Genomic DNA, 8,697 nt, shown 5'->3' with positions numbered 1-8,697 from the left:
ATTAGCCTTCGGTGTTTCATTACAAGTAAATGGTACGAATTGTGAAGTATGCTCAAGAGAGTATTGACCATATACCATTGATGCTTAATTCTACCCATATTCTTATAACAAACAACAGTTCACAAGATACTACTTCACTACAATATTCAACCATAATTAACATCCATCATTACAACGCAAAACTAAAAAACATCCATGATTACAACCCAAGACTAACCAAAATAGACTTCAACAAAATGACTTTGAAGTTCCCAGACTTAAATCACTATATTCCAAATATAGTACAATACAATCAGAACTATTACTACTTGATTTGTGATCTTCATTATTGCTACAGTCTTCTCCATAGTATTCAATCTAATATTCAGACTACCGATCTCTTCACTTCTTTGCTGCTCTATTTCACCCTCATTGTTTGGTGCATCCCTAGCATGCACAGATTGGCTTGTTTCACCAATGGGTACTGCCCATTTGAAGAATCTACAACCACCATTGTCTCTGCTAAAACAAATATAATACAGCCTATCTGGGATGTCCATTGACTCTGAAATCCTCCCGCCAGATCTCCTCCGACAATAACATTCCAAGTTTTAGAACCTCACCCACCTTTTCACAGCCAGTATTCACACTCCTAGATGACATCTTACCTATAAACATTCTAGGAGAACAAGCCATAGATTATCATTCCATTTAGTAATTTCATGTTTAACTCTCCTCCCCTGTAGTCATGTGACCACCATTTCAATCCAGCCATTATCATCAAGCCTTTGTCTCATGCTCATTTGGTCAATAAAATTTGATCTAAACAAATTGAAAAACCATGACAAATTGGTTGATAACCCAGATAGGGTACTGAAAATAGGTCATAAGCTTCACCGGAAATCACCCAAATTTCTTGGATGCAAAGAGTTCTCTGAAATTAGGTCAGAGGCTTCACCGAAAATTGCAGGGGAAACTAAGGGATAACAAAATTAGGCATTGTGAGATTATGTTGGGCAAGGTAATTTCATCTACAACAAACAGCAAAAGGGTACATGCACTTCCGGTGAAGCAAGACATTGTGATGTTAAGCCCTAATCGAAGAGAGAAAATAAGGAGAAGAAGACATGAATGTATTACCTTAACTTCACCGGAAATTGCAATGTGACCTGAGACGATGGAGATAGTGAAACCAAAGAGTCGGTTGAGAAGAGGGGATGGGTGTTGTAGCGCCGCTAACGAAGTTCTTCTTCCTCCAGTTTGCTGCAACAGGTGAAGTGAAGAGGAAGTGAAGAGGAACCTTTGAAGATTGTTATATTTCACTTTGGACAAAGGGCATTTTGGTCCTACATATTTTATGATAACGACACAGTATCACTACTAACCCCCTCCGTTACGGGTCTATAACGGTGGGGGTCACTTAGCCATTAGTATGCAATAGGAGAGGGTAGCAGTTGTTTGAAAGTTTTTGGGGTGGTAATTGTAAAAATCCCTTCCTTTTTTTAAGCTCCGCGTTTGGGTTGTATTCTAACTCTCTTTGGTATTGTTTTTATTCTTGTTTATGACCTATTTAAAGAAAATAAGTAATGCAAATAGTTTTTTTTTGAAAATTTAAACCGGTAGTTATTAGGAATAGGCCTGAATTGGTATGGTGTTTATTTCAATTTTGAATTGATTTCATGAAATAGTCAACAAATGGATTTTGTCAACAAATTGAAATTGTTTTTATTGCATCAATGTGAAGTATTTCAAGAATTAGAAATTCAGTTGGTAATTCAATTTCTAGGAAGAGATTCACAATTGGATTTTTTTAGCGGGAGAGAGTTCTCCACACCTCCAATAGGAAATGGTATCATCCATAGAGGGTTTGCATGGTCAAGGGAGGAGAGAAAAAATAATAAACTATCCATGTGAAATGGCATACAATCCATGATAAAAGTTTGAGCAAATTACATGCACCCTTTGGTGTTTGAAACAATAACAGAACACCCCCGTAGTTTTCAACTTTTACGTGTTTCCCCCTGATGGTTGGCAGATGTGAGTAAGGTGTTAGTTTTGAAAGGCAAAAGATAGTTTTACCCTTTTTACATCAATGACTAAAATGAAGTACTATTTTACCCTTATTTACATCTCGTTCTCCAAACCAAAAAATCTCTAAATTGATTTTTGGGGTTTTGCTACACACCATCTTCGATGAAGTTGTAGAAGACCAAACCATCTCTGGCGGACCTCCCCTTGCCCAACCACCATCCGGCAAAGGGTGGTCTCTCCATCGCCCTCTTTCTCTCAATTTTTTTTTGTGAATTTCAAAGACGTACACCTTTGAATCCACCTGAACACACATCCCTGGAACTGCTCACCCCTGTATAGTAGCAGCAGGGTAGTTAGAGAAGGTAACTTGTCTGCTGGTAGATTTCTTGATTCGTTTCATTTGAGTCTTCCCTCTCACCATCTCTGCAACCTTTTCTCCTCACTCCCTGATACAATTGTAGAATTGCAAACAAATCAATAGTACAATAGAAAATCACACAGCAGATCAAAAACAAAAAGCAAAAAAAAATGGTGAAAGCTTTCTAATTATCAGAAATCTCTCCCCAAAGAGGAAAAGAGACGACGGATTGAAATTATCACCAAATCAACCAAAATTCAGAAGAAAATGGCTTCCTTTTCACTACATCCCTAAACATAAGGAGAGAGATTCCCCCAAGTGCAGCCAGGAAATGGAAAATCTTCTGCTGGAGGATCAAATAACATGGAGGACAACTCACATGCTCGCCCTTACGCGTGTACTCTCTTTCTCTCTCTCTCTCTCATACAAACACTTGTTTTTTTTCTAAATTTCTTTTTTAGTTTTTAACTTCTGGATTTTATTTGCTCTCATGCTAGCTTGGTAGCTTTTTTTCTAAAAACAAAAAGGGAAAGACAGAGTTGAGAGACTTTGATAGAAGTTATAGCAGCAGTAGAGTGGAGCTCCCTCACTAGCAGATCCCCAATGATGATTTCTTTCTTAGCAGTTCACCGGAGAAGAAAGAGATAGAAGAAGATAACAATGGAGCGTTGGTCTTGGGGGAGATGGATTTGGGTTATGGGTTATGTCTCATAAGGGTAAAATGGTCAATATCCAATTTTGAAGGGTAATATGACCATTTTTAAATGTTTAACTACACCTAACGGTTTCAACTTAATGGAAAGGGTTTTTTTTGTAGGCCCCACAATCGTCCAGGGGAGATCCATGTAAAAGTTGAAACTACAAGGGGTGTTTTGTTATTGTTTCAAACACCAGGGGTGCATGTAATTTGCCCTAAATTTTTTTGTTCAAATACTTGATAGTTTTTAATAAAAGATACCAAAAAGTTACATGAAAATAAAAAACACAATAGACATTGTGTTCATCCTCAATCACGTTACGCTTACTCGATTTTATCTACAATTTCTTTACAATATGTTTCTCATCGTTGTTGTTACGTGCCACCCACCACATTTGCAATGTTCACAACCTCATCATCATAATTATTACTATCGTCTTCATCATCGAACTCTCCCCTCTCTACTTTATCAAAAAGTCAATTTGATGCCGCTTGCTTTCTAATAAAGTTGTGTATGGTTACACAGGCAATCACCATAAAAAATTTGTGTCTTTTTTTTTGGTAAACCAAACTTGTGTCATGAAACTATACCAAGACTTCTTCTTTAGAACGGGAAAACACATCTTCAAGACGCCAAAATGCTCTCTTAATAACGGTTATTAGCAACGAGTGTGTAAAATTAAACAACTCCTCTACTCCTTTTGGTCTTCTACACCTAAAATCATGTTGATGATATCAAATATTCCTCAAAGGTGCCATATACCCAGCTGTATGTGTGTATCTAGAATCAACAAGATAGTATTTCCTACAAAATTAAACATATAAAGTTATAATTTAAAGTGTCAAGTCATATAAAAAAATTGATAGTTTTCTTTACAATTATCATATAAAACGTCACCCAGTGGCAGATGGGGGAATTCAAAACGAGGAGTGTTCATGGCTTCCCATGATATTTGATTGTCATGTGCAAAGAAGGTGAAAGACATGTCAAATGAATATGTAGTACATACATTTTGGGTAACTTCATTCTCTCTACCTGATTTATATAGTACTTTTTTGTCAAGTGAAAGTAATGCGCTTACATGTGTTCCATCTATTGCTCCAATGCAATTCACAAAGAACGGATTATATTTCCTATTTGATTTGAACTCTTGTGGTGTCTCCTCAAATGAAGATGGTTGTATCATCTATTGAGCACATATTCGTAGTGCCACCAATAATGGGTTGATTTCGATTATGTGAGGTTAAATCTAGTAGATGTTGGGGGCCCTCCAAAGCCAATATATGTAGATGGTTCATAATGTTTTAGGCCATCTTTATTTTTTATTTTTGCCTTAAAAAACATTTTTGGTTGTGTTTTGTATCGTTTATGGAGCCTGTTTCTATTTGAAAAAGATTGAAAAAAACCAAAAACCAAAAATAGGTCCTGACCCACTTATGTGTTTTGGCCAAAAATCACTTTTTGTCATTTTTGCGGGGACTTTAATAAGCACGTGCTCTTAAGCGTAAAAACCAAAGGGTAGGAGTGTCATTTCTAGTTTAATTAGAAGATCGACCCTCCTTTTTTTATTTTCTTCTTCTTCTTCCTCTTGCTGCCACACCATCCGCCACTTCCCCAACATCTTATTTTTCCTGTACTCCACGCGCCCCCTCATCTTCTTCTTCATGCGACTCCACCCGCATTTCTTCTTCATCTCCTTCTCCTTCTCCTTCTTCTCCTCCTCCTCCTCCTCTTCAACCCTACACCTCTGCCCATGGAACCCTTTCTTTATGGCTTTTATATTTTTTAGGAAAAAAAATAACCCAATTAGAATTTCAAGGAGGAAAGGAGGAGAAGGCCATGTCGATTCTAACCCTCGACTCGGAGCCAATGGTGGCAGACGAGAGAGCAGCTTTCCAGGTCAGGGGAGTGTACGAACTTGAAAATGTAGGTCACACAATCATCGAGGAGATCGGCCGGAGATGTTGTCGGCAGGGAGGAGGCTAAATTCTTCAATCTAGAGGATTACTTATTTCCTTCTCCCCCTCTATTCTTTACTGCTAAAACAAAGAATAGCAGTACGTAACAACCTTCCTTATTCATATTCAATTCCCAAGTCAAACAAAAAAGGGAAGTTCCTCAAAATAAGATCTCTCCAATTACTTTCCGTATTCCTACTCATTCTCAACTTCTTTTATCATTCACATATTTGATAAATAGAGAAACTTATAATACTTGAGCAACAGCTCTGACCGATCTCCCCAACGATTGTGTGACCTACATATTATTTCCTCTCTCTCGATCTCTCTGATGGTTTTAAATAAATTAAGAGTTTGTTGTTGTATGCTTGATCTTGGTGTTTTTAGTTGCAATTCGATTTGTAGATCATTCTATCGTTGCTGATTTTACTTGAAGTTCTTCCTGATTTTAAAGAAGGAGAGGTGAGAGAGTATCAGGAAGGTGGGTGAAGGGAACATCTCTTGACCCATTTTCCCCAAAAACCATTTTGCACATAGGGATACCAAACCCATTTCTTAAAAAAAAACCATTTTATGTCTGTTGGTTACCAAACCGATTTTATGTTTTGATAAAAAATGATTTTCATTAATGATTTATGTTAAATAGGCAAAAATAAAAAAGAAAAATGATACCAAAGATAGCCTTTGTCTTCCATTGTATCATTTATGTTTATGTATTCTATTTTATCCTTTATAGAATGTATGTTATTTATGATTTGCCATTATCACACATCAACCTGTGAAGACCAGCACCCATATCTTTAACTCAAATTTGCGGGCACTACATTCCATAACCTCATCTTGTGGAAGTTCTCTTAATCCTGTATAGGAAAATTTCAATGACATGGACGAATATACTTTTATTCCTTAATGGAATTATCCAAACAGCTCCTTAAAAGTGTACTTATCAGTAAAACAAGCATGCCCTTAGGTCTGTAAATAATAAAATCAATAATGCTTAAAATTTATTTAATAGAGCACATGGGCCTAATGACTAGGCCTGATTTGGTATGATTTCTATTTCAATTTCAGGGGGTGCTTTCTATTTTTGAAATTGTTTGGTTTGATTTTCGCACCTTATTTCAGTGAAATAGAAATCAAGTGGAATAGAAATTCTGAAATAGCTGAGGAGCTGTTTCAGAATTTCTATTTCATTTGATTTGGCACTCTTGCTCTTGAATGAGCACATGGCTAATTTCATGGGCAAAGTAGTAATTTCATGTTAAAAATAAAACACCACCCTTCTTCTCCTAATGGTCTCACCACCACCACCACTGCACTCCCACCATTGCCACCGTCACCGCCACCACCACCAGTACTACCCATTACCACCATCACTACCCTGCCATCACCACCACCACCACCACTGGCGTTGCCACCGCTACCACCACCATCATTGCCATTGCTACCACCACCACAACCACCGCCACTACTTCCACAACCACCACAACTACCATCACTTCTTCCACAACCACCGCCACCGCCACTACTTCCACGTTTCCACTACCCTGCCATCACCGTCACCACCACCACCACCACCGCCACTACCCTGCCACCACCACCACCGTCCTTCCCAAAGAAATATAGAGAATCTATTTTCAGAATTTGAACTATTAAATGGATTTTTTTTATTCTTGAAATATTTCATATTGATACAATCAAAATAATTTCAAATTTTTGACCAAAAACTATTTGTTGACTATTTCAAGAAATCAATCTAAAATTGAAATAGGAATCATACCAAATCAGGCCTTAATTGATCAAAATAGAAATCCCTTAAAATAATTTCTGAAGATTAATTCTTAAAGATACTTTCACAAAGAAACCATCAAGCATCATAACAGATTCCTGAAAATTTCTATGAACAAGAAACGGTTTATGTAAGTTACAGTCAAATGGGTTTGAAGAATCGGGTCGACCCGGGTCTAGCCTGTCAATGAACCATACAGGTTCGTTATGGGCCAAGAATCAGGCTGCCCATATAATATACCCTATGGTTTAATGAGACCTAATAGTTCAGTAGGCTTCTCAATGGGCCGAGCCCATAAGTTATATTCATCAACAATTTCAAAGTAAACAGAATTCAACTTTTATGTCACACGAATAAATCAAACAAGCCCAAGCCCAAGCCCATAGCAATAACACTTTAGTTTTAATACACCACTCTTATGGTCTATATCCATAAAAGCGATACCATACTTTCATCATCTTCTTCCCAAATCAAACCCACCGCCCCTGTATTGACTTTGAATTCACAGGGACAGCTTAGGAGGCAGAAATAAAAGGACTTCTATTAGATTTAAGACTCATCGAAAGCTTGACTAGCCCTGAGGTTGGAGGTCTAGACGGACTGTGAGGATGTGGTTCGATGACTTACAAAGGACATTTTTAATTGGACATGGGAGATCTTTGCCTTTATGTGGGACATTCACTCTTCTTTAACTTACAAAGGACATTTTTAATTGGACATGGGAGATCTTTACCTTTTTGTGGGACATTCACTCTTCTTTAACTTGCAAAGGACATTTTTAATTGGACATGGGAGATCTTCACCTTTTTGTGGGACATTCACTCTTCTATAAAGCACTTATCTACTGTAAATGTTGTTAAGAAGGATAAATCTTTCGTTTTTGTGACAAATGATCTTGTTATCTCCGAGTATGGTTTTGAAAAACTATGTAACCTCCTTTTTGTTTAATTAAGTTTCATTTTATTTTCCGAAAAAAAACAAAAAACCCACCGTCCTTGTAACTCTTTCAATAAATTATTTTTAATAACATGCATGCCACAAAAGTGGCCGAGAGTAGAAGTTAGGCTATGTTTGGTATGCATTCTAGCTATTTATCGTTCAAGAATGTGAAATCTACCTAGAATGCATACCAAACACAGCCTTAGTGACATCAAAAAGCCCTTGTTGGTCGGTGGCTGAACAATATGCAACAAGTCACAAGGTCTTCTGTCAAACTTGCCCCTGACTAGCTGGGAATTTGAATGAAGGACAGGAACCCGCATATGCATGGCAATAGCTTCCAAACCTCCCTAATAATGGTTGGGCGACAATCTTCATGTGGGTCTCAATGGCCCAAAATTGATTTCACAATATGTGATTTTAAGAGTATATCGACGTAACCAATTCTTCGATACCAAGTGCGAGATTTACATCTCATATCATCACAAATAATAGGAGAAGGATTTGTATAGCCTATGATCTTGGATAAAGTCTATTGGAGGGCAAGCAGACCCTATTTAACTAAGATTTTCCTGACTTACTAGGTTGTGACTCATTCCTGTACATGTTTCATTTTTCTTTTTATCTTCCAACCTTCATTTGTCATTTTCCATTTTGTATTTCTCATCTCATCTCAATTTTCCCTTTTTTGTTTTTATTTGGATCCATGTAGCTGACCCCGTTAAGTTGGAATAAGACTACGTTTGTTGTTGTTGTATAAACATACATAATAGGATCTTGCCTATGCAATGTCAAATTAATCACAAATTATCAAATTAGAGTAGGGTAACACATAATGTTCACCATTGTTTGATCTTTGTGAGGTATGACTGACGATCATCTCTAATACACAACGTGGAAACTCAAGGTGTCTCTTTCTTGTTCCTGTTCGGAGTATTTCAATAA

Source organism: Telopea speciosissima, chromosome 2, assembly GCF_018873765.1.
Source record: "Telopea speciosissima isolate NSW1024214 ecotype Mountain lineage chromosome 2, Tspe_v1, whole genome shotgun sequence".
Taxonomy (NCBI): domain Eukaryota; kingdom Viridiplantae; phylum Streptophyta; class Magnoliopsida; order Proteales; family Proteaceae; genus Telopea; species Telopea speciosissima.
The sequence above is the reverse complement of the archived record's forward strand: the minus strand, read 5'-3'. Positions refer to the sequence as shown.